This window comes from Camellia sinensis, chromosome 1 (genome assembly GCF_055761805.1).
Source record: "Camellia sinensis isolate YWXY chromosome 1, ASM5576180v1, whole genome shotgun sequence".
Taxonomy (NCBI): domain Eukaryota; kingdom Viridiplantae; phylum Streptophyta; class Magnoliopsida; order Ericales; family Theaceae; genus Camellia; species Camellia sinensis.
The window spans coordinates 38,839,166-38,860,554 of record NC_138961.1 but is presented as its reverse complement, the minus strand read 5'-3'; positions in this window follow the sequence as shown (position 1 = coordinate 38,860,554).

The window sequence follows — 21,389 nt, the reverse complement described above, 5'->3', positions numbered from 1 at the left end:
TCATATTGTATTTTTGTGGATAGTGCTAAAATTCAATTGTGATGTTTATGAAAATGAATAGATTTTTGTTTTGATTTGTAATAGATATTTTATTGAACAGGTTATTGAAGGTTATTGAAATGCGCAGGGAATTGTTACTGAAAAGAAAAAATTTCGGAAGAAAATAGTACTCTCATTTTCAAAATTTTTAATTTTTATTAGTGACGAAATAAAAAATGTCGCTATTAGTCTTCAAAAAACATGACGAATAATTTTGTCACTAATGATATAGTACGAAACAAATAATTTCGTCACATTTGTTGAATATTTCGTCGCTAAATTGAAATATTTGGTGACAAAATATTTTTTGTCATTGAATAATTTTTTTTTTGTTCATTTTAGTGACGAATTTTTTTGTCACCTTAATACATATCATTGGTGAGGAAAACTTTCGTCACTAAAATATATTTGGTGACGAAATATTTCGTCGTAAAAAATAATTAAAATAAAATATTATTTAGTTTTGGTGACGAAATTGGTGTTTTAGAGGACGGAAAATTCAACATTTGGAGACGAAACATTTCGTCGCCAAAAATGAAAAATAGGTGACGAAATTGTTTTTCGTCACCAGGTACTTTTTGTGACGACGTATAGGCTACAAAAGTGGTGACAAATTTTTTTCGTCACAGATCACTTTAGTGACGAAATTTTGATGTTTGGAGACAAAATCAGTCTGTCACCAAAGGCTTTTTTTGTTGTAGTGGTACCACCTCAGAGGCCTGAACCACGACAACGAGCTGAACGAGACAAGAAACGGGATTCTCGTCGATCAAGCGATCAATGCTCACATCGCGCAAATGAGCAACTGCAGGTTGATAGCAGGCGCACAAAGTGCGCCGACAAGAAATATACGGAGCTGTCAGAGCCAATCAGCTCGGTTATGTTCAAAATCCAACATCTTCCGTTCTTCAAATGGCCGTCCAAAATGGTTAGACCCCCTGACACGAGAAGACGGGACAGGCGGTGTGAATATCACAAAGATCATGGTCATAATCTGGATAGTTGCTATGCTTTGAAAAACCACATTGAGGAATTGGTCTAGGATGGTCGCCTCTAGTAACATGTCTGAAAGAGCGCAATCAAAACAGCTGCCCTTCGGCAGGACTCACCTCTGCTCGGCGTTATTCATATGACATACAGCCTTCCAACTCCACGTACTATACACGCAATTCAGTCAGCCCCCCAGAGGCAACGCACAGCAATGAAACAACCCCACAAAGCTCTGAGTATTGTCTTCAACGATTCTGATCTTATCAGCATAACACTCCCCCATATTGATCCATTGGTCATTGAACTACACGTAAACCGAATTACCGTTGAATGCGTCCTCATAGACCAGGGGAGCACTTCGGAGGTTATGTATTACGAGACCTTCATCAAACTCGGCTTCAACAAATCAGACCTGTCTCCGACTCCTCACCTATTATTCAGCTTCAACGCAAATCCAGAGTACCCGTTAGGAAAAATCACACTTCCCGTTCGAGAGGGCTCCCAAACAGTGGATGTGGAATTCTTGGTCGTCAATCTCCCTTCGCCGTATAATCTCATCATGGGGTGAACTTGGTTGCATCATATTCAGGCCGTGCCAAGCACCTATCATTAGCTGCTACGCTTCCTGACCAAACACGGCATTGAGCAGATCCATGTTTCCCGATAATCCACACAAAGCATGTTATCTCCTTTCCGGAAAGACACCAACGGAGTCGCAGGTCAACTCCACTGAAGTGCCGAATCGAAACAGCCTCAACGACGTCAGACAGCTCCCTAGCGAAAAGCCACGGAAGCTCTAGGCGATACCAACGGCAGCTTGCCAGGACGTATGATCAACACGTTCAGCCACTGTAGACGCGCCTTGGGGGCTTCATGCTACTACAGTTCGGAATCAAATGTCACGGTTCTGAATCTAATCCTGCAAAGTGCAATGCGAGACCGATAAATCACCAAAGAGTCCAAATCCGGCAAATCGTTTTGGAAAACTGATTTTTAAGAAAGAAGTGCCAAACATGGACTGCTTTGCCAGATACAGAGTTACCACATAAATATTTTATTTTGGTAAATTTAGGAAACCCTGACTCGTTGTCTAAGGCCACGTATCCGTCATCACCAAAGTTGTCTCGGCTTGGGAACTTGGGTACGATTGGGGAAGGCCCTCAATGAGCACCCCCGCTCGCCCGATCAAAGATCGGCCACTACTAAACATAATATCTTGTTTTTGAAAACACATGCGTTTTTATTCCGGTTATTAGCCTAGAATTACTATGTGATGCGCACAACACACAAGTATAGACTAGATCACCTAAGTCGGAACAAGGCATTTTATGTTTGTTTATTTGAAAATGGTTTGATGGTGCTACTGGTAAGTAGGCTAAGACATGGATTTGCCACCCTCAAGTGGGCTTAGAAAAAAAAAATTATTTTGCTACTCTCAAGTGGGCTTAAAACACACGTTTTGATGAATTGTTCCAATTCAAGTAATCTAACCTTCACCCACAGGCATTCAAGTAGTTATATCACATAAGCAGTTATCCTCATGGCAAGCATGCTATTATGGTAACACTCACACTCATGCATGATGCTAAAGAATAAGCACTTACCTAGTACTCCGAGCCAAAACAAGAAACTAGTTAGAAATCATGCATGATCCTAGTTCATGTTAAGATGGCTAATGCAACACATGCAAAATGCAACTAGAATAGGCTCGGCTAATCTAAGCATGGCATGTTAAATGCAACAACTCGATACACGTATTCAAGTTGGAATTGAAATACTATAAAATTAGTATGATGCGCCAAGCCCAGTGCGTGCAATACGAATGAATGTATGCAAACATGCTAACATAAGTATGCTAATTGAAACATGACCTAAAACTATCCATCAAAAGCAGGTAAGTAAAAGGGAGAAAGACGTGGGGTTGGAAGGCATTCACACACGCACGCACACTTATTACAAATTCGCCCTCTTGACGGAGGGTCCGAATAAATAATACAAACCAAATGATTAATCATCTATCCTAGCTAATTAATTATTACAAACCCTTAATTAATTAACAAAAGGAGGCTGCCGCAGCTCCGCCTCGGAATGATTGAATGATGCATGCTCGATCGCCTCGCTCGGAAACCCGTTGCCATGCCACATGTTGCCTCTGTTTGCACTATTTTGCTCCTCTGAAAACTGCACAAGTCCCAATGATGTTTTTGAACCACTCCCCAAGCACTGTGTGATGTCACCGGCCAAGAGATAGGACCACCAGCCATTGGAAAATGGTTATCGACCATTTGTAATGCTCTCAGCCAGATTTTGGTAGTCGACCGGCACTGAAGATGGCCGATCGGCCATATCTTCTTGCAGAATTCTATTTTTCCTGCAGCAGAGGATAGACAGTGCATGGCAAGGCATTTACAAGATAATGTGTGCATAACCACCCTCCCTATCATGCTATAAATGCAAGGGAGTATGGCTTTCAACCCTTGGACCATCAATCACGTATTTCAATGCATGATGGCCAAATGAGCCAAGTGTGCAAATTAATGTGGAATGAATGCAACAAGATGCATGAATGCCTAGAACTCTATCATGTTGGATCAAGAGTGTCGGCGGCCAAGAATTGAGGCACGTTTTGTCACTTCGAGTACGAAATGTCCCTTGATCCTCGTGTTTGGTTTGACACCCCAAACCAAACAGAATGCAATGCACACAACCAAGTACAATGCAACATGGGAATGTAAGGCAATGTAATATGAGCATAGCAAGTGCAATGTGATGCAACCTAACGTGCAAATAGCATGGCAATGCAACAAGTATGCAATACTACAATGCGACCTAGATATGGAAATACACAAAGTGATAGGCATGCAACAATGACACCAACCATAAGGATGCAACAACATGTAATGCGATAGGCATACAACAATACACAAATGCATGATCCATGGACTTACACTAAAGATGGATAGACCTCAGCCGTACCAAAAACAATAGCCAAAACACCCAAATTAAGGTACCAAAAAAAGGGAGACATGCAAGCACATACATGGATCCTTAAGCTAGGCAATGATGCATAATCCTCAACCATGAGCAAAATGGGATAAACATTAGAACATGACAATGCAATGGGCTCTGAAATCATGTGAAGAATGATGCCAAATCATATATACAAGTGAAGCATAGCATGCTAATGGGCTCAATGCCCAAAGCTAGTCAAGGGGCTCTCACCATGGCCATATCAACCAAGCCCCAAAGGGCCAAAGTGACCTAAGACAGTCCTAGGGTAGGCCAAAACAAGGCTAGAACATGCACGGAATGAGGCCAAAATATGCTAAAAAGATGGGCACAAACAAGGGGCATGCAAGGCTACAAAGGGAGCATTATGCTACGCCTACCACAACCAAACATGGCATGAATTATGCAATGAAAAATAGAGTTATAATATGTCAAAATAAGCCCCAAAACCCAATGAGATGGCATCCCAAAGACCTAATCATGGAGACATACACAATGACCCAATCTTAAGGCACAAAACAATAACTCTTCAAAGCATTGAAAAGATGGCAAACATAAGTGTGTGGCTACACTACATGGACTGAAATGTGATTTCAAATGATGCCAAATCATGAGAATAGTCAAAACAATGCATGCTAGCAACTTGGTGCACAAAGCTTAATAAGCTAGGATGAACTAAGGCTATACAAAGCAATGCATATATGATCAAATCAACACCAAACAGAGCTTAAACATGGTGAAGTATGACTAAAAGTTCCTTGGAGTTAACCGAAATATGCAAGCATGATGGTCCAAATGCAAGATACATGTTAAGGCAATAGAAGAGATTATAAGGTAAGTACATGATGCAAGCAAGAGATCAACAAACCAACTTAAAAAAGAGGTATATCATGCCATGATAACACCAAATACTTGCTAAAATGGGGCCAAAACATGCTAAGCGAACATGCTACTATGGTGAGCCAACAATGCAAGCAAATGAGACACAAAGGGAGGGGGGTGTCCCTCCCCTATTCAAGACTTCAAAACCACTTCTCCACCACTGAAAATCCTCTAGATTTCAATGGTGAGAAGGTCAAAACAAAATGGTTTCAAAGCTCAAAAAGAAGGTCACAAAATAAGGCCAAACAAGACCTAAGAGAGGGTAGACAACCCCCAACCCAAAAATGACCTTAAACAAACATATTTAGCATATAAAAAATGAACTTTTTTCAGTTGGACACTAAGCTTAAAACAGTATGCAAGTATTGCTAAAAGCTTCAACAAAAATGGGAAATAAAAGAGTAGTTTCTCACCCTTGAAGAACACTTCAAGAACACCAACTCCAGCACCTCCTTTTGATCAAAACCAACTCAAAAACTCTGAAATCAACTCTTTAGCACCTCAATAACTAAGGGATAGTGTACCACTAGGTGCTTGAGTGCAAAAATACGAACAAAAACACCCTTTAGAACACTATTACACACACAACTATAGAGAGAGAGGAGATATAGAGAGAGAGTGATGTATATCTTCTATATCAATTGGATGAACCTCTGGAAAGGGAGGAGAAGCTCTTCTTTTATAGAAAGTCCAATTCAAAGCTTCCAAGAGAAGCTAAGTGTTGGTTCAAATCCCTCCATAAACGTGTATGGAGGGCAGGGTCTGTGCTCATCAGCTGGCACAGCTGGCATGCACAATGCCTGAAAAAGGCAAAGGAAACGCCTCAGCCAGAAAATGTGGCCAATCGACCAAATATAGTGCCGATCGGCCAACACTTTTAGCCGATAGAAAGAAAATAAGGCCGGTGGCCTCAGGCCATGGTCGGTGGGTTAAAGGGATGGCCAATAAGCCACTTCCTACCCTTAGGTGCAAAAATCACAAGTCCTTGGTCCATAACCAAGCACAAAATAGTCAAGTTGAGAGATCCTAAGGCAAGGCGTGCAGCCGAGACCTTCGGGAACTCAAAACAAACACGAGCATGGATGATCATCAAGTGTTCAAATGACGACGTCCAAGTCTTAAGGACGGTCAAAAATGGGGTGTCTATAGCCACGCCGCTATACGCCCGAAAAGTTGCTCCTGAAGGTATTTCCGGATGATAGGAGACCGGTTAATGGAAAATTAGGTACGTGACATTGCTCCTGAAGCACTCACGAAAATTCTGTCATCAAACCCGACTTGTGAGAATGATCCTAGTTCTAAAAGATTCGCCACGTACACATTCCACCTTTGTAATGGAAGCATTCTTGTTCAGAAGCTAGATTCTTATTTAAAATAGCGCTCCGACGAAAAAGCCCCCGGATTCGGAGCGCCCTTCGTGGATATCACGATTGGCCAAAATAAGTCTCTAGATTTGGAGCCCCATCGGTGCATGACGTTTTGGGACGAAAAAACCTTCGGATTCGGAGCGCCCTTCATGGATATCACAATTGGCCAATCTAAGTCTCGAGATTCGGAGCCCTATCGGCGTATGACGTCTTTGGGCCAATTGAGCCTCCGGATTCGGAGCGCCCTTCGTGGATATCACGATTGAGCAAACTAAGTTTCCTAATTCGGAGCCCCATCGACGGATGATGTCTTTGGGCCGATTAAGCCTCCGGATTCAGAGCACCCTTCGTGGATATCATGATTGGCCAAACTAAGTTTCCGGATTTGGAGCCCTGTTGGCGCATGACGTCTTTGGGATGAAAAAGTCTCTGAATTCGAAGCACCCTTCGTGGATATCACGATCAGCCAAACTAAGTCTCCGGATTCGGAGCCCCATCGGCGCATGATGTCTTTAGGTCGATTAAGCCTCCGGATTCGGAGCGCCCTTCATGGATATCACGATTGGCCAAACTAAGTCTCCATATTCGGAGCCCCATCGGTGCATGACGTCTTTGGGCCGATTAAGCCTACGGATTCGGAGCACCCTTCGTGGATATCACGATTGGCCAAACTAAGTCTCCGGATTCAGAGCCCCATCGGCGCTTGACGCCTTCGGGCCGACTAAGCCTCTGGATTCGGAGCGCCCTTCGTGGATATCACGATTGGCCAAACTAAGTCTCCAGATTCAGAGCCCCATCGGCGCATGACGTCCTTGGGCTGATTAAGCCTCCGTATTCGGAGCGCCTTTCGTGGATATCACGATTGGCCAAACTAAGTCTTCGGATTCGGAGCCCATCGGCGCATGACGTCTTTGGGCCGATTAAGCCTCCGTATTCAGAGCGCCCTTCGTGGATATCACTATTAGCTGAACTAAATGTCCGGATTCGGAGCCCTACCGGCGCATGACGCCTTTGGGCTAAAAAAATATCCGGATTTGGAGCCCCATCGGCATAAGACGTCTTTGGCCGATAAAGCTCCCAAGCTCAAGGGCCAAGTAGTATTCTGAATTCGAAGCGCCCTCCAGAATGAAAACATTTTCACATCAAGGCAGGGATATGTAGGTTGAGCCAGTACAACCACATGAAGAAGACAAAACGTGCCAGCATTCAAAATAAGATACTTAATTAAGCATATAAAAATTTAGAATGAGATAAACTTTCAAAATAAAATATTTTATTCGATTAAACAATAATTACAAAAACGCAATCCGCGTTCGAAGCATTACAATATCTGTTCTCATACGGTGTCACGTTGGTACAGCAGCAACGCCGAATCAATGCCCGCTGATCAGAGAGCATCCGTAACTTGAAATGCCTTGATCAGACCATGCTTGAATCCGCGATGTTTACACCGGCGAGACAACACTCTCGAGGTGGAGAGCTTCGACACCATAGACAACGTCAAGGCCAAGATCCAGGACAAGAAAGGAATTCCTCATGAAAACAGTAATACTTAACGGTCGCGGTGCTACGTCAGCCTCATTTCTCGTTGGCGGTTGCGGAGAACTCCCCCGCTGCTGTTTCTCCATTTGGGCTGCTCTGCTTCGACGACTTAGAGGCTGACGTTTTTCCCCTTTTTTGAACGCCCTACCTCCTGCACGAGTCAGTTCTTTGCTGCGATTCATTGCAATGTCAAGCTCAGCCAAAGTCGAAGTTTCTCCTCTACTGTTGAAGAAAACTCCATTTGACATTCACACTTATCTAACCCCACACAACAAAATCGTTTTAAATTGAGTCTGAACACAGTAAGTGAAGTTACTAGAGTGAAAAGTCCGAGGCACTTTGTTTCTAAATCCTTGCAGCGACCCCTAGGCGATTTCATTAACGTAACCCCAAAAGACGGACGCCAAGTGATATTGGCCACAGCCACTCCACGTACTAAGTTTTGGCTTTTTTGGAGTTAAAATGGCCTAATTATATAAACGACAATTATAGATGGGCTGATTGTCTCTAGATTCGGAGCTCCAAGTGCATGACACCTTTGGGCCGGTTACGCCTCTGAATTCGGAGCCTCATCGGCGCAATGGACCGTGCGTGACATGCCAAATATATATTTAATGAAGAATGCTCATGACAAGCCGGCATGTAACCGTTCGGAATTAAAATGCCTAGTTGAGTCAGGCCGGTCAATGTTTATACAAACACATGCAAACACGTGTGTGCCGAGTGTAAATTACAATGAAACATTTTATTCAATCAGACAAAAATTACATAGTTATGAACGCGATCTGCGTTCGAACATTACATTGAGTGTTTTTACACGACATCGCCCTCATCCTCACTCTGCTCGACTTCAAAGGCGAAAAACGAAAAATGGTTACGCGGGTACAGTGGCAATGCTGAGTCGACGCTCGCTGCTCGGAGAGCTTCTTCGGCCTAAAGCGCCTTGATCCAACCATGCCTAAATCGACGATTTTCGCATCGACAAACTTCCTCGGTGAGCTTTTCCTTGGTCTTCTGTATCCCTACTTTTCGGCCTTCGTGGAATCCTTGTTCATAAGCCCTTCCCTTCGCGGATTCCATCGCGAACATGCTCGCCGTATCGCGATCGGCGAGCGCGGTACTGAAGCCGCTGGGTGACCCTTTCTTCCACAATTGGGTTACCCTATCCGACGGGTTGTGCCTGAACGACCTTGACCTTCCTTAGCTCACGCTTAGCCGCCTCCGCGCGAGCCTCCAAGCTTTGGATGCGTTCATCCCTCTTCTCTATTTCTCGGCAGGCAGCACGGAGACGCATGCCGATTTCGTAGGCTATGTAGAGCCCCTTCACTGCACCGTGAATGCCTTCACGAAACACTTCGAAGTCTTGCCGGCCTACCATCGACTGCTGGACCTCGGGAGGAAAAATCTATCGACCAAATTCGACTACCACACTTGAATCTCGAACGATCGAGTCCGCATCTGTCATGGGTCTATTCCCCACGAAGACTGCAAAACTCAGTGAGCGTGGGTTCACACCGGGCTCCCTTCCAGAGCACGGTTGCGGGGATTTGCCTTGTGGCTCCTTGTCCCTCCTAGGCAACCTACTTCGACGACAAGGAGATTCACATCTCTCCCGATCCCTCGAAATCCTTCCTCCCGCACGCCAAGGTTCGCTACTTCGATTCATGTCTCCTCCCAGCTCAGCTAGCGTCCTCGCCTCCCCTTTGCTGTTAAAGAAGAGTCTATTCGACATTCGCGCTTGTTTATTCTTCATCAAAGACTTGGACTGAGTTGCTCACTAAGCACATAGATAGAACCTTCATTCATTTATTCCCTACGAGGGCAGCGCCACTGAGGCAATCTCATTAATATCGAAACCTCAACAGTCCAGCGCCGACCGAGTCGTGCCCCTATCAAACATTGTTATTCGGCAGTCTTAATTTCCGCAAGGGCAGATTCATCAATCTATTCGGCTTAAGTGCCACAACCGCTTCACGAATCGACTCGACAGGGGCAGATTCATCAATCTATTCGGCTTTAGTGCCGCAGTCGCTTCACAAATGGACTCGACAATATTGTCTGATTCAACGTTAAAGTTCATGAACCAGCTGGGGCAGGGGAAGATTCATCAATCTATTCAGCTTAATTGCCGCAGCCGCTTCACGAATTGACTCGTCGATATTGTCTGATTCGGCGTTTAACGTTCATGAACCAGCTGGGACAGGGGCAGATTCATCAATCTATTCAGCTTCAGTGCCACAGCTGCTTCACGAATCGACTCGACAATATTGTCTGATTTGCCGTTAACGTTCATGAACCAGCTAGGGCAAAGACAGATTCATCAATCTATTCGGCTTAAGTGCTGCAGCCGCTTCACGAATCGACTCGACAATATTGTCTAATTCGGCTTTATCGTTCATGAACCAACTGGGGCAGCGGCAGATTCATCAATCTTTTCAGCTTAAGTGCCACAGCCGCTTCATGAATCGACTCCTTAATATTGTCTGATTCGGCGTTTAACGTTTAGGAACCAGCTGGGGCAAGGGCAGATTCATCAATCTATTCGGCTTGAGTGCCGCAGCCACTTCACAAATCGATTTACTAGTCCTATTCGGCACCAAGAGTCGATTTACTTGTTCGGATAAATTAAAGTTTAAACTAATATAATTGCCAAGATTACATTGCTATCCAATCGATAGTTAGAAGGTACAACGGACAATAATCATTTTATCCAAAGCAGTGGAAGGCAAAACTATTCATTAATATAAAACTGCGTATAAGTAATAGTGAAACGGGAAGGAAATTTTCATTAATAAATTAAGCGCAGATAGTGACTAATTTATACATGAAAATTACCTTGAACTAACAAGAATCCACTAAACAAAAACGTACATTAAAATTGAAGATACCTAATAAAACTAGAATGTCTCCCAGATCAATCCTCGGGATCAGACTCAAGTGGCTCAACGTCCACTTGCTCGTATGGAATTAGCATGGCCAATGTAACTCCAGCGGCAGCAAGGGCTTTGAGCCACCCATGTTTGAATCCCCGATTCTCAAATTTGGGGACCTCATCTACATATTCCTTCAAGGCGGCACTCTTCCCAGCCTCTAGCGCCATAGAAGCTTCAGATTCGGCTTTTTCCTTGGCCACCTTCAATTCTTCTAACTTGGCCTCTGCCTTGGAAAGCACCTCCTGGGCTAACTTGAGCGACTCCTCGCTCGCGTTCGCCCTATCCTCAGCTTCAGATCTGAGCCGGTCAGCAGTCCGATCCCTCTCCTTTTCAGCTTCGGCTCGAGCACTTTCCATTGCGGCTCTTATTGCCTTGAACTCGGTCCTGCTTCTTTCACCTTCAGCTTCAAACTTTAAGCAGCCAATTCTTTCAACGGCATCACGCTGCCGGCGGCCTAGTTCGACTATCCTTCTAACCGTTTGCAAAACAAGTTTGGATCACCACACCAAGCAATATCGTATGCAAACCGAACCAAACGAGCAAAAAAGAAAGTATCGTATACATACTAGAAGGGCCGACTGGGTAGCGAACGTTATAGCTACCAAATTTGGCTCTTCTCAAAAGGTGGCCTTGTCAGCCGGTAACGAAACTGAGGCGGCCAAGCTCAACGCCACGGCTGGATCCTTCATGGTAGATGTGTCAGAGGAGATTGGCGTCTCTTTGATCTTGGGTTGAACAATGAAAGGGATAACCATGTCGGACTCCTCTAAGCGAGGTCGTTTGTCAGCGGGGCTATCCTCTGAGCCGGCCCCTCCGTCGGCGGAACGTTTTTCACCCCGTTCTTTTGAAACCAGCTGTTCTTCCGTAACCTTCTGTTCAGCCCCCTCCATCTCGGCCACAACAACTTGATCTGTTTCTTCTCCAGTAACCGGTTGTAAAGATTCAACCGGGCCAGGCTCAGAATGGGCGGCCTCGGCTTTCTTTCGGGCAGCCATTCGCTCGACATTTCTCTTTCTCGCCATCTGCGTGAGATTTTCCCCAGCCATGCCTTCAGAAAAAGCGCCGGGTAGATCTCCCAAGTTTGTAAAAATATCTCCGAAGGAAAACTTCGCCCGACCCGAAGTGGACGGAGAGTTTGGCTGGTTAAGATCGGCTGCCGTAAATGCTGATTTTAGAGCTTCGTCGTCCTCTTCGACCTCCGCAGCGAACACCTTTGTTGATTCGGCAACTGCTTCGACCACCAGCTCTAAGTCTTGCTCCGAATCAGAAGCTTCGAGACCAATTTGCTTGAGGGCCTTGAAGCTGGGGATGACATGAGTCGTAAGGTGTTGTTCGCCGGTTGGGATCGGAATGTCGTCCGTGGCCGAGAATGTAGTATAGGTAGGCTCGTATCGTAGGAGAATATGAGCTGCTCTCCTTTGCTTATGTACATTTGGACGGCCAAAGTACTTTAGTGCAGTTTTAATTTCCGCAAGGACTTCGTCGTCAGCCGAGGTCAGAATCCTCTTCAACTTATTACCTATAAAAACAAAGGGTTAGACTTCGAGAAGAAGCTGAATAAAAGAAAGATCAACAAACAGGGAGTCATACGGTAACCTGGTTCACCCCACCGTTTGGGAATAGGGTCTAGGCAATCTTCACCTTCACCGAATTCCCAATTGCCTCGGACATTGATCATTACATCATCAACTCGTTTGCCAGAGCTGGCAATCATCGTTACCAAGTGATGGTCGGTGTCTTTCGCCCTGAGAAAATAGCGGCGAGCCGATCGGAGGATTTGGCTAAAGCGTAGCAATGCCGAATCGCCGGAATGTCAAGATTGATCCTGAGACGCCGTTTCAACTCTACGATTCCCATTATAATTCGAAAAAAATTCACATTGGGTTGTGAAGGAATCAAACCCCAATAGTGGAGGACGGCCCTAAGAAATGGGTGTAGGGGAAAGTGAACTCCGCCCTCCGCAATGGATAGGAGAGGAAAGACGATTGTATTTTGGTCGTCTCTCTCCATATCAAGGGTATTGTCCGTTACTAGAGATAGATGGACATCATCAGGGATAGGGAAATGTCTTCGGAACCCAGAAATTCGACCCTCAGAAAGGAGGTCTTTCAAATGCTTAGCCATCCTGGTAAGGACCCAAGGATATTCTAAAATCAAAGATAAATACGAAAAGTAGGGTTGCAAAGAGAAGAGAAGAAAACTTACGAAAGGAAAAGGAGAAGACGGAGAAGAGTCGCAGAAAACACGTTGGGGAAGAGACACCGACTGGCAATCCAGGAGGTTCAAATATTCGAAAAAGCATGCATTCGAAGGGACTGAAGTTTCAAATCGTAATAAATGCGAGAGAAGCATGAATGAGGCGGGAAAGCGTTGCAGTGACCAAAAAGCATGTACGCGTTCTAACGCGCATCGGGAAGAGGGTTAACCACTGAATTTTTGACTGCCCAGACTAGAAGCCAAACACGCCGACTAGCTGATGCTAGTGGGGTGTTTGGGGGGCAATTGTGGGAGCCAGATAATTGGAAGAGTCGGAAGCGTACTCTGGAAAATAGACACTACTCGACTCTATCCTACACGATCAGAATGTCGAATAATACAGATAGGCCGAATAAATATTGAACTATGGAGCCGACTAAATAAGAGGATGATGAGTGAAAAGTGGGTGTGGCCCCGAGGCCCAAGGAACAAGTATAAATAAAGAAGCAATAGAATAAGAAAGATGTGTGAGAATTGTTGTGCTAAACATAGAATACAAGCATTCTTGAGTGTGTAGGCTGACTTATCCGTTGGAGTGCTAATTTCGACACCCCCGACCGGAGTGTTTATTCCTTTTCAGGTAGCTATCAGCGGATCACAAGCTCCCCCCATGATCAGAAGAGTATTTCCAAACCACATCTTTACAACCTTCTTTAAAGCTTCAACTCTAGCAACTTTTTTATGCTCAAAGCAACCCAAGAATTCCAAAACCAGCTCCTAAGCGCCTCAGTAGCAAAAGGATGGTGTTTGAGTGTGTATTTGTGTGAAAAAGCAAGACAAAACTACACTTTTGAACACAAAACAAGAGCAAAATGAAGAAGTATCGATATAGGCTATATGTATAACTCAAGGGAGTTTTTTCTGAACCTAGAGGAGGGAGGAGCCTCCCTCTTATAGAAGAGGAAAGGCAAAGCTTCTAGGAGAAGCTAAGCACCAAGGCAATACCTCCATACACGTGTATGGAGGATGGCCCTAATGTCCTCCAGCTGGAGGAAAATATCTCCAAAGAGGTGTCAAAAAGCAGCCGACCACTTGAAGTGGTCGGCCTGCTACTTAAAGTGGTCGGTCGACCACTTCAAGTGGTCTCTGAGAGCAAAAATTGGTCAGTCATGGTGGGAGAGAGTCCAGGGCATGAAAACAATGCAGTGGTGTGGTGGCCGACCCGAAAAAATGCCCCAAAGACCAAGTTGTCTGACCAGAAAACTGGCTGGCAGAGGAAGAGTGGTCGGCCAAGAGAAATACTGGTTTCCCATTCTTGTACCACCTTCCAAACAAGGAAAACAAAGTTTGTACCAAAAACAAACCAAAATGGATGCAAGACGAGAGATCGAGAGGCAAAGCATGCGCCCGAAAGCCCCGAAAACTAGATAACGAGCACCAAAAGTGGTATGCAACCACAAAAGTTGTCTCCCGGACCACATTGTTCCTCTAGGTAGAGGCAACAAGGTGTGGTTCAAAAACCACGCCAAACAGAGAACGTTAAGCAGTCCCGAGACAAAGCACGCGGCCAAAGGCTCCAAAAATCGAAAACTAGTCTCCAAACGGAAAAAGTAGTCTACGACCACGAAAAGTGGTCTACAACCACAATGAGATGGTCTACAAGACCTCTCCCTCCCTCCGGGAAGAGAAAACAGGATTCGGTCCACAAACCGAGCCGAAGCACAGAAGAGTTCAAAGGCCCAGAGGCAAGGCTCTCAGCCAAAACTCCGGAGACTCGAAACGAGCACAACATGCACCATCACCGAGCGTTCAATCGATGACGTCTGAGTCTTAAGGTCGTTCAAAAATGTGGTGTCTACAGCGGGTCTCGTATTCCAGCATTTTCTTGCTCAGGTAGTAGATAGCCTTCTCTACTTTGTTTTCAGACTCCTGTGCAAGCATGCAGCCCATTGTCGTTTCAGTCATTGATAGGTACAGAATCAACGTTTTCCCCGGCACAGGCGGTGACAACACTGGTGGGTTCTGTAAATGTTGCTTGATCTGATCGAAAGCGACTTGGCATCGATCATCCCATTGGAACTTCTTTCCTTTCTTTAGGAGACCAAACAGTGGTTCACAAGTTAAGGTTAATTTTACAATAAACCGTCTTATGAATTGCACTTTACCCAGAAAGCCTCGCACCTCCTTTTCAGTCCTTGGTGGTGGCATTTCTAAGATGGCCTTGATTTTGGAAGGATCGACCTCGATACCCCTTTGTGTGATCAAGAACCCTAGCATTTTCCCTGCTGTAACACCAAATGTATATTTCTGAGGATTCAGCCACAACCGATACTCTCTGATTCATTAGAAGAATTTCTGAAAGGCGGTGTAATAGCCCTCTCTTTCCTTGGACTTGACAATCATGTCATCCATGTACACCTCAACCTCTTTATGGATCATGTCGTGCAAGCTCGTGGTCCCAGCCCATTGATACGTAGCCCCAGAATTCTTCAGCCCCAAATGGCATCACCCTATAACAATAGGTTCCCCACGGGGTGGTGAAAGCAATCTTCTCCCTGTCTTCGAGTACCATCAAAATCTGATTGTAGCCTGAAAACCCATCCATAAATAAGAGCAGTGCGTGCCCAGCAGTGAATTCCACTAATTCATCGATATGCGGCAGAGGAAAGTCGTCCTTTAGACTGGCTTTGTTCAAATCCCTAAAGTCCACACATACCCGAATTTTGCCATCCTTCTTCGGCACCGGAACTATATTGGCCAACCAAGTAGGGTATTCAGATACCAATAGGAACCGTGCGTCAATCTGCTTCCTGACCTCTTCTTTGATCTTCAGAGCCTAGTCGAGGTGAATTCTTCGGAGTTTCTTCTTAACAGGTCGGGCCCCTGGCTCAAGAGGGATTTGGTGCTGTACAATCTCAGGATCGATTCCAGGCATGCCTTCGTAGGACCATGCGAAAACATCTTTGAAATCTTTTAATAAAGCGACTAAGTGCTCGTGCTCCTCCGAAGACTACGTGGACTCGATCTGGACTAGCTGCGGGTCCTTCTCAGTACCAACATTAATTGTGGTGATTTCATCAACCAACGGTTTTACAAACCTCTCCTGCTCTTGATCAATCAAACATTGTAAAACCGGAGGAATTTCTTCCTCGTCGTTTTCATCAAAATTTTGAAAGTCTTGATTAACGTAATAAATTAAAGGCACAGAAAAGTACTCGGAAGCCACAGCCGTATAATTCTCATTAATAACATCTAGTCTGCTTGATTCCTCTGTTACAACAGACTCAAAGGAAAAAGAAAAAGACGACCTAGACAGGATAGGGGCATCCGGGTTATCACCCCCAAGAATACCGGACTCAGACTTAGACGAGTTGGAACCTGATTCTGACTCCACAAACTCAGTGGAATCAGATTTCGGCTCACTACCTGACCCGGAACTGCACGATAAAAAGCCCTCCTCGTATTGCCAGATGAGGGAGGGTGAGATGGATGCATTGAGAATGCTTGAAGATGGGCCCACAACCGTTTCATTCCCGATCATCGAAACTAAGAAGTTATCTACCAAGCACTCCAATACGATCTGAGGATCTGACAGGAGACAAGCCAGTGCTACCCCTATCTCAATTTATGTGTTCTCAGAATCCTCCTCCTTGCACTGCTTAGCCTCAGTTGGTGGGTCTGTCTGCTCTTCGGCAACTTCATCCCCAGACAATTGCAAGTCAAAGAAAATCTCAAATCCCGGCAAGTGTCGCCTCTCTGCATTTATCCATGGCTCCGGAAAGCCGCAGAATGGGAAGTCTTCCCCCTCCCGGACAAAGCGTCCGTTCAGGGTCCCCTGGATAGGCCAGTGTACCAACTCATAATGCTTCCCAGCTTGCTTTGCCTTGGCTCTTCGGGCCATCTCTGTTTCCTTCCTCGCACAATCCTCTTTGGTAGGCAGATAAGCTAAGTCAAAGGTATATGGGTTGTGTGGCACTTCAGCCGATGCTGCAATATCTTTCCGACGACTTCGCCCCAATCCCATCCCGGTCATGTGCTGAAGCTTGTTCATAAGGTAGACAGACTGTGCACTCATGTATAGCCCCTCATCAACAGCTAGCATGTTCTGTATAACCCGGGCCTCAGCTAGGGTAAATCCTGACAAAAACATATCTTCCGCGCCATGCCCAATCTCAAGAACTGGTGTAGAAACCTCTGGCGGCGGATGTATCGAAGCATTCCCAAAAACGATCGCCACCCCCTTCCCATGAGGGTACTTCAACATTTGGTGTAGGGTGGAAGAGACAGCCTTCAACTAGTGTAGCCACAGCCGCCCCAGGAGTAGATTGAAGGCTGTGGGAACATCCAAGACATGAAAATCAATATCCTGTTGCCCTGGACCAACCTGAGTCCAAATCTGTACAGTCTCCATCACCTCTCGGCTGGTATTATCATAAGCTCGTATCACATAGGTAGTAGGCACAAAATCTGCGAGCTTCAACCCGATAGCATATGTCGTTCTCAAGAGAGAGACATTGATATCAGCTCCTGTGTCAACAAGGACCACCGGTATCCATTTCTCTCTAAACTCGACAGGGATATAGAGCGGTTTATTATGATCTGAGCTCTCAGGCTGCAGTTCCTTGTCGGTCAAGGTCAAGGTCGGGAAAGCTTCTCCCAGGAAATCAGCTCTACCAATTGCTCAGGAGTTGTAACGATTGAAAGTTTAGCCCTGTCCATTACAGAAAGGACAGCTTGTCTGTGAACTCTTGAGGCCATAAGCAGTCCCTAGATGGAGATGTCTGCTTGGATTTTCTTAAGCTATTTCAGTACAGCCTCCTGCTCAAGCAGTTTTTCTTTCTCCCTTTCCGCTTCTTTGTCATTCCCAAACGCCTCCGATTGGTCCAAGTGTGGAGGCTTGAAATACCGCCCAGTCCAGGTCATATGGTCAACCTCCTCAACGTACCAGGTGTTATCCGGTTGGTTTTCCCCCCAATCTTCGTCAGTGTGGGCAAGACGTATGTCGTCGTCTTCCCACCACATCCCGTCGGCAACCGACAGATAACTGTCTGGTTCCATTGCAATTGTTTTTGTGCTCACAGCACATTCCGTCCCTGCAGGGGCTTTGGCCTTCCTAGCCCTCTCAAGATCCTCGATCTTTTCCTACTCAAACCACTTCAGTGCAGCCTACTGTTTCGTGTTTACTGTACTCAGACTGCCCAGATCCCGAGCAAAATTCTTAGCCCCGGTGCTCTCCGGCGATGCTCCCTGATCTCAGCCATTCCGGCAACTACTGATATCCCAGCTCCTGATTGCCCCTGTTCTGGTTGCGACTGCTCAACAACATCTGGCTCGTCGTTGAGCCATCTAGTATTTTCTGCTGACCCATCCAAGTCGAACCAGTTGATGTTCATATCCCCTGAGCCCTGCTCGTTGAAGAACTGCAGATTGGTAATATCCTCTTCCAACTCTACTAGGTCATCTAGCCCCTGACTAGGTCCATCCTCTCGAACCACATTGATCTCTGCCCCAACTGGCAACTCTGTCCTCAGCTTAACCTGATCTGTTGATGTGATATAACCACTCGGGTTGTACGCAATGCTCCCAGAGCACTCAGGCTCTGAATCAACATTCTCATCGGCCCCCAAAGTCATCCTGGTTCTGTCTTCGACAGTCACCACCACCGGTTCAGGTTGGGTTTGGGAGATGCTCAACATGCACAAGTCCGTGCTATCTGGAATGAACACCTCAGGCTTGGGTAGGTGGGAGGGTGTGATATATATGCCTGGGTCAAATGGAATGGCCGCGATTTAGATCAGGTTGATGTGTTTGGGAGGTGTAGCTTAGTTATGTGGTGGAAGTGGGTTGGTGGTGACATTTGGCTTTTGTGGTGGTGCAATTACCTTATTGTCAATGAGATCCTGGATCTCATGACGTAGCCTGAAGCACTGGTCGGTGTCGTGACCGTGCTGTTGATGGAAGGCACAGTATTTAATCGAGTCATACTTTGGAGGGAGAGGATCGAGTAGAGGTCGTTGTTCTAACGATTTTAGATGTCCTTTCTTGAGTAGGACTCCCAGAGCTTTGGACAAAGGCATATACAACGGGGTAAAAACCCTCTTTCCTCGGGGTGGATAATTCGGAGTTTGGGGGTTTGAAGTGGAAGCACTAGCAAAGAGATTGGCTATTTTTGGAGTGGTGGTAGTGACCATGCCTACATCGGAAGTTCTAGCAGCTGCAGCACTACTCGTGCCTGCATTCGAACTGTGGGTAAATGCCCTCTTGGGCTACTCTCTCTCGTGGTCAATCAAACCCTGCTTCATAGCATCCTCAATCTATACCCCAATTTCGTGTAAATCTGCAAAGGTGGGAAGGGTAAGACAATCATTTTTTGCATCAGCTTGGGTTGGAGGTTGCGCACAACCTTCCGTATCTGATCCTTGTCGACCGGTTTGATTGTAATCATAGAAGCTTTGGCCCTCCAATGGGTTACAAAGTCGGAGAAGCCCTCTTTCGGATCATGTCTGGTTGTCTCCAGATCATGAGTTGTGATCTCGACCAGTGTGTTGTAGGAGTATTGAGCTATAAAGGCCTCAGCCATCTCCTCCCAGCTTCTCTTGACAGAGTCCTCCAGCTTTGCGTACCAAATAGCCGCAACACCCGACAGGGTTCGGCCGAAGAGGGAAAGCTTTTGCAATCTGGAGAGGCCCATTGGCCTTAGGATATCTAAGAACAACCACAGGTGTACCATGGGATCCCTAGAACTGTCAAAACGGTCTATATGCGGCATCTTGAACCGGTCCGGCAAAGTCACCGCCGAATCGGTATATCCATCCTCTATGTCTGGAATGGAATTAATGCCTTGAGCCTTTTTCAACAACTTTTCTAACTTGCTCACTTTCGGTGCTGTTGGATCCACTTCAAACTCAAATGGTGTGTCCATTAGATTAGCCGGTGCTTTGGACAGCTGAGGTAGGATATGGGGTGGACTGGCCCCGTTGGGACGTCCGTATTCTCCTGGACGTTTGCAGTTTCCCCGAGTATTGGAACTCTAAGTGGGGGCAGGGGTGGATGCGAAGCAGATGCTCCTGCCTGTTGTGGTTGTTGCTATTATTGCGGTTGTTGCTGTTGCTGAAGCCTGGCAATCAGCTCTGTCTGTTGAGCCACAACCTCTGCCTGACGTGCGGCAAACTATGCCTGGAGGGCAGCATCCCGTTGCATGGCTCACATGGTTTCTTGGAGCTGACACATCATGTCCTCCATACTTGCCATAAGGTGTTGACCTAACTGCAGAACAGATGTATCTCTCTCTGCAGTAGAAACGGAAACCTCAGCCTGACTACTCACTGGTAGAGGGGGATAAGGACCATTGATCAAGTAATCGATGTACTGATGAACAGCGCCTAACTGACCTCGGTCTAGTAACCAGGGGTAATGAAAGGAACACTTCTTGTTCATCAACTAGATCCTCGAATCGATGAAGCCTTTGACCTCTAATCGAGAGTGCTTGGGGAATATCTGCCTACTTGAAAGCAATGATGCTATACTACCTTGCAAAAAGATAAATAAAGCATAATAAGGAAACAAACAACCAGAAAAATGGACAGCACTTCGGCTTAAATTAAGACAACACACAGTTGACGTTGTAAACTGAACACACTGTTCTCAATACTGATCACTGTTCCCAAATCACTGCCTCAAATCTGATACCCTCAGGTAAACTGATCTCCCCAAATACTGATGTTCGCAGACTTGATACCCAGACTTGCTAACTGATACATACAACCTATAGAGACACACTCTAACATCACATATCAAGCAAGTAAGAACCAAAACACCCCTATGGAGGGGTAGGGTTTCCCTATCCTATTTTGTCAGGAGCTAAGGTTTCACTACGCACACAGTAGTTTCAAACAACCTACTATCCGGTAAGCAACCTGTCCTAGCTTGGAATGGTCACTATAGTTTCCGACATGCAACTAGGTTGAATGGTCAAAAAGGGTGCCTTGGTAAACACTGAGGTTTGTGTTCCTATCGTGGCAGAGCCTGTAACCGGTCAGCCTTATGGCACGCTTTTCCAAGCAAGCCTTCGGCAAATCGTTCAGGAATAGCAGATGGCAAACACTGTGACTTAAGCGCACCAATGCAAATGCAATGCAAAGAAACACATAAGTGTAAGCAAAACAATGTATCATGAGTTTCGAGTCAAGTTCTCTAAGTCCCCAGCAGAGTCGCCAGAAACTGTAGACCACCCGAACTCGCTCCGCGCGCGAGGGCGTGGATTGTAGTGCTAGCTGCTACAGTTTGGACTCCTGTCACGGTTTTGAATCTAATCTCACAAAGTGCAATATAAGACTAATAAATCACCAAAGAGTCTAAATCCGACAAATCGTTTTGGAAAATCAATTTTAATCAAAAAGCGCCAAACATGGATTGCTTTGCCAGATTCCAA